A 15,904-nucleotide genomic window follows, 5' to 3' on the forward strand; every position below is an offset into this window, starting at 1 on the left:
CTCTGTCTCTTTCAGAGCGCAAAAGAAAGTGAAATGCTCCTAAACTAGTTAAATTAAATCATCTATGTCTAAATAACAGAGCGCTGAGACCTATACAATCCTTAAAAACAGTTTAATTAAAACACATAGTTTCATTAAATAAAACGCAAATTAAACACTTATGAACTCACATGACCCCTGAACTCACATGCACGAGCAAAGCCACCTGCTACAGGGGGACACGCACGCGGGGTGGGGCAAAAAAAGGTACAGCTATATTACTACTGCCAGGTAACCTGCCCTCCCCCTTTGCACACACACGCACACAAACAAAACACACGGTATAATTCAAACCCTCATTATAGTGAATAAAATTTGTGCCATTTTACACCATCAAACTTAGATAGCTAAGGATGAGGAACCTTTTGTTCTTTAAAGAACCATTTGCAATAGCTGAAGAACCATCCACAAAATAAAAAGGTTCTTTGACGTATGATGGTTCTTTAAAGAACCATAAAGACATTTGAATAACCATTTAAGAACCAGAATTTTTGTGACCCAGCGTTTGGGGTTTTCCTGTGTTTTTGTCATTTTCTATTATGATTGATGTACAAGTTCTCTTTGCTAGTCTTAAGTTTATTTCCATAGTGTCTGGCTATCCTGTTTTGAGTTCCTTATGGTCCCTGTTTAGTTCTTTGATTATTTAGTCATTTCCCCTTTTGTCGTTGCCCTCTTTGTCTCCCTCGCTGCGTCTGTGTTTATGTGTTTGTATGAGTTCTTCAATTCAATTCAGTTCAATTCAATTTTATTTATATAGCGCCAAATCACAACAAAAGTCACCTCAAGGCGCTTCATAGGTACAGAGAAAAACCCAACAATCATATGACCCCCTATGAGCAAGCGCTTTGGCGACAGTGGGAAGGAAAAACTCCCTTTTAACAGGAAGAAACCTCCGGCAGAACCAGGCTCAGGGAGGGGCGGCCATCTGCTGCGACCGGTTGGGGTGAGAGAAGGAAAACAGGATGAAAGACATGCTGTGGAAGAGAGACAGAGATTAATAACAGATATGTGCCTTGTTTCCTCTAATTGTTTTATTCCATAATGTTTCCCCAGCCCGTCATGTCTGTTCTCTCTCTCCCTCATGTTCCCTCGCTCCCTCTCCTCCACTCATGCATCATGTTCCTCTGTTTCCTGTCTTATTGTGAAGGTCTCAAGTTTCCATGTTCATTGTGTTCAGTCTTGCTTCCCCTGTCTTGTTATAGTTATTCGTGTCAGCTGTGTTCCCCGTGTGTTCTCATCCCTCGTTATCCTTCTGTGTATTTATGTCGGCTTCTCCTTCAGTTCTGTGTCGCGATCTCCCTCATTTCTGGCTGTGTGTCTCCCTGTGTGCCTCTGCGCGTGTCAGTTTATAACTCTACCACTTTAGTTTTGTAGTATTGCCCAGTTCAGCAAATAAAGCTGTTTTCTGAGTTTAAGTCCCGCTCCGTGAGTCTACGTTTGGGTCCTTTTCCTGCCTGCACAGTCTGTGACAGGGTGCCCACGGCCACAGGGTGGGAGTCCCAAAGGACCAGGGGTGACGGGCAATCAATGCTGCTGGAGACCGAGATCAAGGCACCAGTACTCCAGGCGCCCAAAAACCGGTACCTGGCAGAGACCCCTCCCACCTACCTACTCCAAACCAGCGAGTGGTTCAATACCTGCTGAGTGGGGAGGGTGAACCCCTCCCTCCATGACTGTATCCCACAGGGGCCAAGACTCAGCCATACAAACACACACACAGACAAACTCAATATTTGCTCACTCAATCACACATACCCACTCACCCATTAATGACGTACAGACACACAAAGACCCACATTGACACAACTCCCCACCTCCGAGGTGATGGCGAGCAAACACCCCCCTGAACAAGCAGTGAACAAAGACACAATCAAAGGATCCCACAAACCTCTGACTGTGGTTTCACACAGACCCATATCTGGTAGGATGTGTGAAACAGGGGTGTAGAAAAATGCCCCTTCTTTCCCGCTCAGTGCTGAGGGTGTTATGTTAGATAGGTGTGTTGTGGACTGTAAAAAGTGTTTTTACACTCCATCTCATTTCAAAAGCATCAGCTCTAAGAGCTGTGCTTATAGAGTGCTTTGTAGTGAATCAGAAGAGTCGACTCCCATTGAGCGAGAGCCAGCTCCTCACTTAATTTCCTTTCGCTGATCAGCTCTCACACAGTGGCTCAGCTATGCTCCAATCCCTCCATATTGTGGCCAATCACATGCAAGGATATAGAATAATATCCATCCATCCATCCGCTTCCGCTTATCCTTTTCAGGGTCGCGGGGGGCGCTGGAGCCTATCCCAGCTGTCATAGGGCGAGAGGCGGGGTACGCCCTGGACAGGTCGCCAGTCTGTCACAGGGCTAACACACAGGGACAGACAACCATTCGCACTCACATTCACTCGCACATTTACACCTAGTGGCAATTTGGATTATCCAATTAACCTATCCCCACAAGCTGCATGTCTTTGGATGGTGGGAGGAAGCCGGAGTACCCGGAGAGAACCCACGCAAACACGGGGAGAACATGCAAACTCCACACAGAAAGACCCTGGCCTGATGGTGGAATTGAACTCAGGACCTTCTTGCTGTGCGGCAACAGTGCTAACCACCGTGCCACCGTGCTGCCCTAGAATAATATCATTATGTGAAAAACGGGAGAGGGTGAGAGATGCGACAGTCAAGTGGAGCGTGCGTCTATCCTCTTAGTAAGTGAGTGAGACAGTAGACAGTGGTGAGGAGGGCTGTGCGAGTGCATCGCAAAAACACACAAATATGCCTGACACCCGTAAACGAAGCAGCATCTGGCTGCAGTTCAAAGACTTTTTTGTCTCGGTCTTGGTCTCAGTCTCGTCTCAACTTGGTCTCGGTCTTGGTCTTGTCTTGGTCTCGATACCCTCTGGTCTTGGTATTGTCTTGGTCTCGGTTTAGGCGGTCTTGACTACAAGTCTAGTACAAACTCCGAAGCACGTACAAATTCTAAAACACATACAAATTCCGAAGCACGTACAAATTACAAAGCACGTGAAACCTCCAAAACATGTACAAACTGCAAAACACAACGGAAGTGCTCCAGGATGCTATGGGCAGTGTTGAGCTTTTGTTACCTAGTGGCTACACAAGCTAGGAAGTACCAACGACCATATTTACCATCTAAAATGCTTTTTCTAATCAAAACCATACAGCATCCAACTACATGCGTCCTAAAAGGACCTTAGAGTGTAATTCGTTACTTTAAGCTAGTCAGTGCACCAACAGAGCAATATCACCAATCAACCAACTACACCACAGAGAAATAGCCTTAAAATTCAAACTACTGTGGGTGATCGTGGCTCAAGAGTTGGCAGTTCATCTTGTAATCGGAAGGTTGCCGGTTCGAGCCCCGGCTCCGACAGTTTCGGTCGTTGTGTCGTTGGGCGAGGCACTTCACCCATTGCCTACAGGTGGTGGTCAGAAGGGCCCGGTGGCGCCAGTGTCCGGCAGCCTCGCCTCTGTCAGTGCGCCCCAGGGCAGCTGTGACTACAATGTAGCTTCCCATCACCTGTGTGTGAATAGGTGAATGACTGAATGTAGTGTAAAGCGCTTTGGGGTCCATAGGGGCTAAGTAAAGCGCTATACAAATACAGGCCATTTACCATATATTTGGTGTATGGTAGTAACAGGTAAATGAACTTTTTTTTAAAAAATTATTTGAATATATATGAGTGTTTCTGTATAAATACACACATGCTTTCAATTGAGTAGTTTAAGTGATCTAGGTAGCTCTGTTTTGGCCTTCTTCAGGCCAATCAGCATTCATGCTGCATACTTTAAATCTCACTGCGTATCTGTCATTCTCCTTTGTGGACACCTTTGTGCAACCACCTCCTCCCCATCTCCACCTCTCATCACTCAAGCTCCATTCAAGCCACTTTCATCACCTTCACCCATCTCCAGCATCCATGCTCCGAGGGGTCCTGCTTTAATCCTTCGCACACCTGGGGTTCCGTTCTGCCGAGATGGTCCATTAGAGTATAACCTAGGGTGACCATATTTTGATTTCCAAAAAAGAGGACACTTGGCTCAGTCATGAAGAACTTGCTTAAAGAAACATAAAATCGACCCGGGCATTTTGACTAGAGACCAGCCCACCAGGTATTATAGGAAAAGCCATAAAGCCTTTGAATAAAAACATCTTGTTGGTATATGTATGATTTCTATACATTTTACATCAGATAAAAACTTTGGTTGTAAGATTCAGATAATTATTTATTAAAAGCTGGACATTTTAAATGAGAATAAGAAATGTTACGTCCCCCCCACCGTGGTGGGGGCAAAGGTAGGAAGGAGACAGCAACACCGGACAACCACAATCAATGAAGGAGGAGGACAACAGGACAGTTAAGAATCAGGCAGGATTTATTGGTTGCTTGCCTTGATAGTCAACTTAACAACAGAAAAAGGTGGGGGGAGGAGGACTGGGCGGTTGAGCCAAATCAAAGAAAGTAATAAAACAAAAAGAGGTCGATAGCTTCCAGGGCCTAACTAAAACAAAAATGCAAAACAAAAGGCCTACCTAGCTGCTCGACAAAAAGTCAGTGAAAACATACAAAAGTGGCATCAACCGCATAACCTAGTGTGTCTAACAGTTTAAAACCTGCAACCAGTGTACAGGGTACCCCAGCTTACCTGTCCAGCCTCCCACCACACACAATACAAAGAAGCCTTCACACAAATGTTTGCTATAAAGCAGAAGCCAGCAGCTACCAGCTGGCCAGGGAGCTGCTCATTTATAGTGATCCTCGGCATGTGATTGGCCAACTGGGCCCAGACCGGCCAATAGACACATGCCAATCAACTTCGAATTGGCCAATAGGGGGAGGCTTGACACCTGAAAGATAAATAGAACACAACAGCAAAGCCACATCTCTTGGCACATAACAGAAAGAAAAGTATTACTTTGTGCCCCCCTTTCCCTGTTAATGCCCTACCTGGCCCCGCTGGCAAAACTTTGCTAGATCCGCCCCTGCACAGTTACCAGCTGTCAGCTACATGGAAAAGGATCCTGGTGTTATTTGTCTTTGAGAAACAGTTTATAACTTCCCTTCAACTCATTCATTTCACCTAAAAGGTAAACCTGTTTCTCCATCACCTGTTCAGCTCTGATGATTCAGTAAGGACATCTCCTGGTTTCATCTTCATGTTTCCCTCTCACCACATATCCAAACCGATATCATGACCAGCAGCTTTCACAGCTGTGGCTCCAGCAAACATCAGCTGATACTAGAAATTAATATTAAATAAATTCTAGCAACAGCTGATCAAGCTTAAACGTGCTGCTGTTGTTTAGCACGACATCCGCTGGTTTCCTCTTTCTGGCGCAAAGTGGGCGATCAAGCAAACAAGAGAGAAAAGCCGGTCAGCTGATCATTGATCAGTTTCATGACTGAAGTAGCAACAGGAGAGGGAGGGGGAGAGAATGAGAGAAGAAGAGGCACTGCTCAACGTAAAGACGCAGAATAACTCCAGCTTTGTGTTTTTTTTCCATCCTAGCTGAAGTCCAGGACAAACTGTTCCTTTTCAGCTCAATACGAAACGCGTAATATTTTCTCTGAATATGGGACGATTCCGTTTTTTAGGGGACGGTTGGCAACTCTACCAACTAACCTTATCACTAAAATAAAGTTCACTATCAGTAACATCACAGCACCCACCCAGCTGTATAGCAACTCCGTCATGCTAGTATGCAGTACGAGTTATTGTAACTGACGGTAAAAAGTCAGCACAACGAAAATAAACTACACCTAAACTTGGTTTATATCTGACCCAGATAGACTGCAGGTCATAACTGCAGTTCACCTGACACTCGGACCGGCGGCCGCCTTGCGTCTCTCCTCCTCCTGCCTCCCCCATTCTCTCATCCACCTGCTGGCCTCTGTGGGAGCTCCGCCATAGCCACCACCAAACACCCGAGTTATTTTTACACATCGGCTAGCATCTGGCCAATCCACCATCTTTCATTGTTTATACCGTCACAAAATTGATTCCCAGGAGCAAAGCTCATGCAGGCAAGGGTTGGGGCAGCTTGGGCGTCCTTAGAGTTATTCAAAGCTGCCCTGTGTTGTTTTACTGCCTGCAGAGCAAATCCCTGCTGAACTGACATGGTTGTGTTTCTGTATTTTGCAGGTGAGCTCAGTGATGTAAGCAGAGTGATGTAGCTGTATACAAAATGTGTTCAAGGAATGTACTGTCATAGAAGTAAACATATTGCCATTGTCAGAGTTTGCAGTGTAAATGATGTACATGAGTTTGTGTGAATCAGTGCTTCACCATGCAGACTGTTAATAAGGGGATCAAAAGGGGTAAACACCAGCAGCCTGCTCCATTATTATATGGTTGAACATGCAAAGTGTGCAGAATATTCTCAATGTGAACAACATTAAGTGTATGGACATTTTATTAGCACAAGATCTGTAGTAACATTAGTCACAGCGGCCCCGTATCGTTTAGTGCAAGGAAGGCCTGCAGAGCACATCCCCGCTAAACTGAAGTGCTTGAGTGTCTGTGTTTTGCAGATAAGTGAAAGAAACTATTATAAATACATGCGTCCCTGGATGTGTGTTGCTTAAACAACAGCAGTTACCAGATTTATTTCAGATCTTGTCAGGGTACTGATTTAGAAAAACATAAATAAACTAGAAAAAGTTGCCTTTCCTGCGAAAATGCGGGGTGAATGCCGTGTAACGGCAATAGAAGCGGAACTATCTGCTGAAAAGAGGTGTGGAAGCTGAACTGTTTGCTGAAGACAGCTTTATTTGAAAGGGTAAACTGAAGAGTGTCAAGAAAACAGAGGCAGCGTGAGTGAGGAAGACATGCGGCAAGAGCCACAGGTACGATTCAAACCTGCACCACCTGCTGTCAGGGTGCCTGCTCATCTCAGTGAGCCAAACCGGCACTCATCCCACGGAGAGATATGACGAGAGAAAAAACAGCTTTAATTCCAGAGTTTGAAATCGGGGAGGACAGATTTCCTACCCTGAAAAAAACGTAATTCATGGGAAAACGGTAAATGGTATCAAGAAAATTCTTTCACTGTGAGTGTCAGGAGTGTCTGAAGATATACTGGTGCAAGATTCATGTCTTTGGAGTCCACCTTTTAGGAGATATGACGAGTTGAAACGTTAAAAAGCTTAATATTTTAAAAAGTATAAAATTTAAGAGAACCAAAAGATATGGCATTAGCAGAAATAGCAGAACAGTTTAAAATTTGAATGGTGAAAATTGTATAAAAACTGTGGGAGTAGTTAAGTGGCAAAGAATAAACAAACAGGAAAACAATAGGTTGAATGCTGTAGGCATTCACCCAATAAAAGCCTTTACGTCTCAATGTAAAGGCTCCTCAGTGGCAGCCCTGTGATGCTGTACTCTCCATGTTTGCCAGGGCGGCGTCTGAATTCCTGTGGTTTATCTGACCTCTACCCACCCACATGCATGTCACGGAGCTAGCAGGGAACCTTTCAACACAGCTAACTGAAGAGTCTCGCAGTTACAGAGCTTTCTCATTAGCTGCTGATGAAAGCACAGACAACACGGATATGGCGCAGCTATCCATTTTTTTTTTAGAGGCGTTAAGCCGGACCTCTCTGTCACCGAGGAGCTCTTGGATGTAGCTGCCATGCATGGGACTACGATGGGATGGGACATTTATAATGCGGTGGAGAAATCCATAAGTAAAACTGGATTGCCCTGGGAAAAGTTGGTGTCATTAACTACAGATGGCGCACCTGCTATGTGTGGGGGAAAAGCAGGACTGGTTGGACTAATAAAGGAGAAAATGCAGAAAAGTAACTGTCACACACCACTGATAACACATCACTGCATTATCCATCAAGAAGCTTTGTGCGGAAAGGTGCTGGAGATGAATCATGTAATGAACACGTTCATGAAAACTGTAAATTTAATTCGGGCACGTGGCCTGAATCACTGCCAGTTCCAGCTGTTCCTGCAGGAGATGGGCTTGGAGCACGAAGACCTGCCATACCATACAGAAGTGAGGTGGCTGAGTAGGAGCAAAGTCCTTGAATGATTTTTTGAGCTTAGGGAGGACATTGCTCTTTTCATGCAGAATAAAGGAAATCCCCTGTCTGAACTGTCAGATCCAAACTGGCTGTGATTTTTCCATCTTATGTGACATAACTGAGCATCTCGCCCAACTGAATCAGAAGCTGCAGGGACGCAAACAAGTCATCTCACTGATGTCCGATATGGTCACATGTTTCCAGCGAACTATGGAAGTGCCAAGTGGAACAGGGCAATCTTGACCACTTTTCTGTTTGTCAGAGGATCTCAGCCTCATTTCCGGCTCAGCCGGTTAATGAATGAGTTTGATCGGCGCTTCTCAGACTTCAGAGCACAACACTCGGGCTTTGCCATCTTTACCAGTCCTTTCACCACTGATTTCAGCAAAGCCCCCCATCACCTTCAGCTGGAGTTAATCGAGCTTCAAAGCGACAGTGGCCTGAAAGCAAAGTTCCAGGATGCTGCAATCGAGGACTTTTACCGTCTACTGCCCCCTGGTATAATGCCACAACTTCATGCTGCCCGTGTTCTGTCCATGTTTGGGAGCACCTATTTGTGCGAACAGATGTTTTCAACAATGAATCTGAACAAAACCAAGCACAGATCACACATCACTGATGAAAACCTCCATGCTGTTTTGCGGATTGCAGCAGCACAAGAACTAAAACCAGACATTGACACGCTGACCAAAGGAAAACGGTGTCAGACATCAGGCCAGAAAACACATAGGTAAGTAATTTTAAAAACCTATTTAAAATATAATAAAATGTATTTCAACCAAGTGCAATTTAACGATAGTACTTGCATGTTGTTTTGTGTTTGTTGTTTTCAGAACATGATCAATGGATGAGGTTGGTGGAGAGTGGATCCACTCGATGTGTTCAAGGACAGGCAGCATGTCATTTTGAACTCTTAGTTGTGAGCTGAGACAATGTTTATTTGTTATTTTGAGATATATTATACTACTTTATGTGCAACAATGTTTTTGTTGTTTACAGGTTTATGTATTTGTACTAATTTGTACTAAATGGCAGGATTGCCTTCTAATTACTGATAGATTTCAGCTGATTTCATGAGTTTCCATGCCGTTTTGCGCCTCCCTTTCTTCATGCATTCAATACTTTTTCCCTGTGTCATTTCCCATTATTACACATAGCTTAATTTATGGAAATGTATATGTTGTTGTTACAATATCTGATGAGAAATATATTTTCTTAGAAAATTGGTGATGTGTTGAAAGCGTATTTTACTTAGTGTTGTCTTTGATAGTCATATCCCTTTGGGTCAGTTTACAGACACCCTTGGTCCTCTTGCCAGCCATCTCTCTCACATGGTAAGAAACCTCTGAGTGTTTTTGGATAGCTCTCTTAAATTAGAGAAGCAAGTGTCGTCAGTGGTAAAAAGCAGCTTTTACCAGTTACGTTTGATATCAAAGGCGAAGCCCTATCTTCCTTTAAAAGTACTTGAAAAACTTATTCATGCATTTATCACCTCTAGACTGGATTACTGTAACTCTCTATTCCTGGGGCTCCAACAGTCTTCTCTCTACCGTCTACAGTTGCAAAATGCTGCTGCACGCCTTCTAACAGGTACTAGAAAGTATGATCACATCACCCCAGTTCTAACTAATTTACACTGGCTCCCTGTCAAATACATAGATTTTAAAATTCTTTTGCTTATTTTTAAAATTTTAAACAATTTGGCACCTAGTTATCTGACTGAACTCCTCCGCTTGTATAACCCCAGGATCATCTTGCCAGATGCTCTTAGAACAGCCTACATCCCGGCTGAAGCCTAGAGGTGATCGGGCATTTGCAATTGCAGCACCTAGACTCTGGAATAACCTCCCCACTTTTATTCGCACTGAGTCTATTCATTCCTTTAAATCACGCCTTAAAACTCACTTTTTTACATTGGCTTTTAAATAAAATTAGTTTAACTATTATCAGGCCTGTTTTATATCTGTCACCTTGGATGTTTGTTGGTGTGTTTGTCGCTTATTTGTTAACTTTTTTCCTTTGCATTACCTTTTAATGTCTCGCTGATTTTTGCTTATTGTTAAGCACTTTGATCAACCCTGTTGTTTTAAATGTGCTATATAAATAAATAAACCTAAACCTAGTGTAATTCTCTCAGTTATTAGACTAGTTAATATAAAGTGAAAAGGACATATAATTATGTATATGTCTACACTCATTAGCAACTTTGTTAGGTATGTAACTGCTCATTAACAGAAATAGCAACATTTATTTAGGTATATAGAAATGGTCAAAACAACCTACTGGAGTTTAAACTGAGCATCAGAATGGGGAAGGATGATTTAAGTAAGCAGGAACTCCAGCAACACTTGAGAAACGAAGAACAGCTTTAATAATTGACCAACGCGTTTCGGCTTGTGGCCTTCATCAGGGTCATAGTGAAACATTGTAAAAAAAAATAGCTTAAATACAAGACAGGAAACAGAAAAAAACAAAACAAAAAACAAATTCAAATTAACCAGTCAAAACTTCACAGATAGGTCAGCTGACATATCATAAGTAGGTATTGGTTAGGTCACGCCCAAGTAGATGTTGGACTAGAACATTAATGATGAGGAAGAGAGGGGGGTGACATAACCTCCATATGTCTGAAAATAATACATGCATGAATAGCATAAGAAGGATACTATAAATATACACACAGGTCAAAAAAAAAAAAAAAAAAAAGAAGATTAATAATAATAATGATAATAATAAAACCAACAAGGGGCAATCTTTAATGGTAAAAGCACGTTTAAAATGGAAAACAAGATTACGTCAACACATGGGAACATATTTGTTAAAAAATCCTAATTTATGTCTCTAAAATTTAGACTGAAGTGTAGACTAAAGATGAGATGTCTAGAACGCTACGCCTTCTTTGGCTGAAATAACAAGATTAATTAAATAAACATTACTCATGTGAGAGTAATTTAACTGATAAAATTAGGATAAAAAATAAATAATAAATAAAATTTATTTAAAAAGAAAAAACAAAAAACAAAAAAACAAAACACTGTAATTCATAAAAACTCATTGATAGAAAAATCCTCATTCATACCTCTGGGATGCAGACTCTTAAAACGGAATATCCAAAATGCTTCTCTTTTTTTCCGGATAAAATTTATATTGCCACCTCTTTGGTTTAGTTTAATGGCTTCAATGCCTAGGAAAAATAATGGTGAATTTGGATGTTTAACATTGAAGTGTCTTGCAACAGGGCTGGTTAAATCATTCCTCTTGATCGAACTTCTGTGTTCATTAATTCGATCTTTAAGGGGGCGGGATGTTTCTCCTATATATATTTTATTGCATGGGCACTGTATCATGTAGATTACATTTTTAGTTCTGCATGTGATAAAGCCCTTTATGGCAATGGTTTTGTCACCTATAGGGTCTTTGAATGATTTAACATTTTTGGTGTATTGACAATTAATGCATGCCCCACACTTGAAATTACCATGTAGGTTATGGGTTATCAGGGTTTTATCTGGAGTAATAGGGTCGTGGCAAGCTCTAACAAGTCTATCTTTAATATTCCTTCCTCTCCTGTAGGTTATCATTGGTGGTTCTTTAAAGGTACCTAATAAGTTTGGGTCATTCTGAAGGAAGCACCTTGGAAGCAGGTGAAGTTGTGCCAGGATTTTTTGCTGTGAAGGATGATTTAAGTGCCAGATAGGCTCCTCTGAGTATTTCTGAAACTGATATGCATGGATTTTCCCGACAACCATCTGTAGTGTTTCCAGAAAATGGTCCAAAAAAGAGAAAATATCCAGTAAACAACTGGTGTAATGCAAGTGTAATATCCCCTTGGCCTGTTAATACCATTTAAGGCGTTAACAGAATTTGTTTTTTAAATATTAACCAGCATCCTGTCAAGAGTGGCGCAATTGATGTGCTCAAAAATGGAAGGACAAAATTATACTGTGTAAGCACAAGTTTTAAGAAAATGTTTATCTTTGAAATAATTTATTTTTAGAGTAAATCCTCCCTGTTGGAACTGCACATACCAGAGCACAGATTAGAAAACAGATCAGTTACATGCTGTGGCGGGGCATGGCCTACGGTGCCGTGCAGGGAAGGCAGGCGCACCTGCACTGCATCCACAATCATGCCCTGCCAACTTAAGTATTGCACTGGGTCCTGTGATAGTGGTGGTTGGTATGTTGAGCTGGCAGTGGGAGGGCTGCAGCTCTGTGTTTTGTAACAGCAACCGTGAAAGTATTAATAAAGTATGCTGCAAAGCATGTTCATGCCATCGGGTCTGCCGTGGTCATTCACACATGCATAGGTTAACTTTTACTAAGAATACCTGCTTTTTAAATATATATGCAGTTAAATATATGCAGCTGTTATCTATAGCTGACTAAATAAAAGCAAGCACAGGTGAGTCTAAGCTTCTTTTTAAAGGTATCAGCAGTGTCCACTGGAAGAAAGTGTCTCAACTTGGAAGTGACAGCCTCAAAAGCTCAGTTTCCTTTTGTCTTTAACCTGGACTTGAGTGTTGCCAACAAACACAGATTTGCTAACCTCAAAGATCTAGTAGTTATGTAAGGATATAGTATTTCACAAAAATAGGGAGACATATAACACACATTTTAGGTCTGACCAACAAATACAGGCATAGGCAAAAGATGACAACCAGTCATCACTGAGGTCAGTGCCTCAAGGCGCTTTATATTGTAAGGCCCTACAATAATACATAGAAAACAGTGAAAACTCCAACATCGATCGGTATGAACCCCTATGAGCAAGCGCTTTGGTAACAGTGGACAAACTCCAAAAACCTCCAAAAGAACGAGGCTCAGACTCCTCTCACCCCAACCTGACACAACCAGTTGGAGTGTGGGGAGAAAGGCAGGACTAAGACATGCTGTGGAAAAGAGACAAAATAATAATAATTAAATGCAGAGTGATTATAAAAACACATAGTGAATAAGAAAGGTGACTGAAGAAGAAACACTCAGTGCATCATGGGAATCCCCCAGCAGTCTAGACCTACTGATCCAACCCTAATTATATGCTTTATCAAAAAAAATTTAAGCCTTATCTTGAAAGTAGAGATGGTTTCTGTCCCCTGAATCCAAACTGGAACCTGGTTCCACATTGCAAATTAACTGGTGCTTGCCATGATTTAAAATCTTATTTTTAGACAGGGCATATCATTTGCTTTGTTTTAATAATGATTTACTTGTTTTTAAGGCTTGGTTTTAGATTATAAACTTAAATTGAGAATAAACATACAATTGTGTCTATATTAGTACAGAAATCCTATGATGGAAAGAGTACCTCTTAAAATAGCCTACATTAGTTCTCTCACCAGATGTCTCTCAAAATATAACTTGTTTCAAGATGCAGTGACAAACTGAATTTGCTTGATTTAGGAAATTCACACGAGGCGTGCATTGAAAACACAATTTATTCAAAATCATAATCTGCATAAAAGATAAAACATTTAACCACAATTTCTGATCTCATTTCAGTGACATTTCTTTGTCCCAACATGCCAGTATTATTGTGGCACAACACTGACATTGGTTTAGGGAACATTTGATGACTGTTTGTCAACTGACATCATCAGAACACTACACTGAACCAATACATAGGCACAGCCCTAATCTGAAGGGTGATTTCTATGAGAAATAATATCATCAAGACTGTATTTTATTGGCACAAACACACCTTCCCTGAAACAAATAGAAAAGTAAGAAGTATAATCAATGAGCTCATGTGCTAATTCTGTAGCCTGAGCAACAGTGGGCCCAGTTACTTCATATAACAATAAGTCTTGATTTAAATTCAAAGTGTCATAGCGTTGGTACTCAAAAGCAATAAAAAATTAGTCAATCAAAAAGATATGCTGTATCAGTCAAAACACAGGGAAAGTGCGATCCACATCTGCAATAATCACAGACTTACATACATACCATTTCACTGAGACAACAGACTGCATGACCTCTATTCCCAAAAATTATTTCATTTTTTCTTAACATACTCATTATTTTTAACAGCTGATACTGGCCCCGATTCCTTTTCTTTTGCAAAAATAGAAAGTGCCTATTTCACTCTGACACCACTTAAAAAACTGATTGTGGTTTGCTAGTGATTTACAACTATTTTTAAAATTTAACTTGCCCACTGTTTAAAAGCCCACTGTTTAAAATAGGAGTGCTTTGCCTCAAAGCGCATGCACATACTCCTTATTAAAATTCCAAGGGATTAGATTTGACTTGATTTGTTCTTCAATCATACTTCTCAGTTGCAATACAGTTGGTAAAGAAATAATGGGAGCAAGAACTATTAGAACTCTCCCTATCTCAATTAACTTTCTAATAAATACAACATACTCATTGTCCACAGCATACAAAAGAAAAGGTAGATTTTTTTTAAAAGAAATAACATCTGTCCACAAGACTGTTTCAATATCTTGTCTTTAGCTGCTACAGTGCCAAAGCTAATATGCTTTATCCTGTATTTCAAGAGGTGAGTAAGGAAAATTTTGAATGTCTGAAACTTGTCTAACTCCAACTGTCATGAGGGAATTAGAAAGGAATGCAGGAAGATCAACTAGTCTTCTTCTTCTTCTCTTAAACCGATAAGTAGTTTTGACATGCTTTCAATTAATCTGTGCTTGCTTTATCTATTTCAAAACTCTGCCTGATGTGTTTTTTCAAAGTTCTTTGAACAAACTTCTTTTCCTCATAAATATTTTTCTTATCTTCAAAGTTGTGTTTGCAGTGTCTACTAGGGCTGGGTATCGTCAATGATTTCTATAATCGATTCGATTTCAATTCACAAGGTCCCGATTTGATTTGATTCGGGAAAATTTTGCCTCAGACAGTCAGAAATATTGTAACTCTGATGATTTATCAGTACTGACACTTGCAAGACTTCATCAGAGGTGTAAGTATCACAGCAGGTGCCTTTGTGTCAAAGTAACTGAGGATGAAGCACAGAAAAACATGAAGGAGATTTTCCTGGCCTGGCTTTTTATAGCAGATAACTGCTTTAAAAATATTCTGCAGTAGATCAAAAACTATAATCAGCAACATTACTATATGCTGCTGAAGTGAAGCACAGCAAAGTTACAGAGTTTTTATTAGAGACACAGCTAAGCATTTTGCAATTTGGTATAATTTTAAAAAGTTTAAATTTCTTTGGTATTGAACAGCCGAAATTCGGCTTTCTTGTCTCAGGTCATTTGGGGAAAAAAAACGGTACACTGAGAGAGAGAAAGAGCTGTGCAGGAAGTGTGATTTTATCGTGGGAGAAGCAAAACAGCAAAGGTAAGAGGGAATTAATGACGATATTCATCAAATGTGAAGCGTAGTTTGGATTTTCTTCTGCTGCTGGTTCAGTGAATTTTGGTCAGAGAGTGACAAAACCTGCAGCATCAGAATCTGTGAGGTGTCAGCTTTCAGCCTCAGCGGCGTGTCCATGTACATGCCCTCGGGTGAGAAAGCCGACATCTCACAAATTCTGATGCGTCGGGTCCACGCTTTGCCTTCGTGTGGAATCCGTTTATCTGCTCTCATTTGCTGTTTTAGCTGTTTGGTGGTTGTTGAAATTAAAGCTTTAACCTGAGATTAAAAATCAATTCAGGATTTAATGAATTGATATCGCGTTATTCAAGCTAAAATCGATTTTAATCGGAAAATCGATAATTGAAACCCAGCCCTAGTGTCTACATTTGCTATAAGCAAAACCAACCCCTTCTTTAAAGCCAGCAATCTCATGCTGGGCTAGCATGTCTCCGCAAATGGCTATAACAACATCAAACAATTCAATTTCACCATTT

The sequence above is a fragment of the Oreochromis niloticus genome, linkage group LG14 (assembly GCF_001858045.2).
Source record: "Oreochromis niloticus isolate F11D_XX linkage group LG14, O_niloticus_UMD_NMBU, whole genome shotgun sequence".
Lineage (NCBI taxonomy): Eukaryota > Metazoa > Chordata > Actinopteri > Cichliformes > Cichlidae > Oreochromis > Oreochromis niloticus.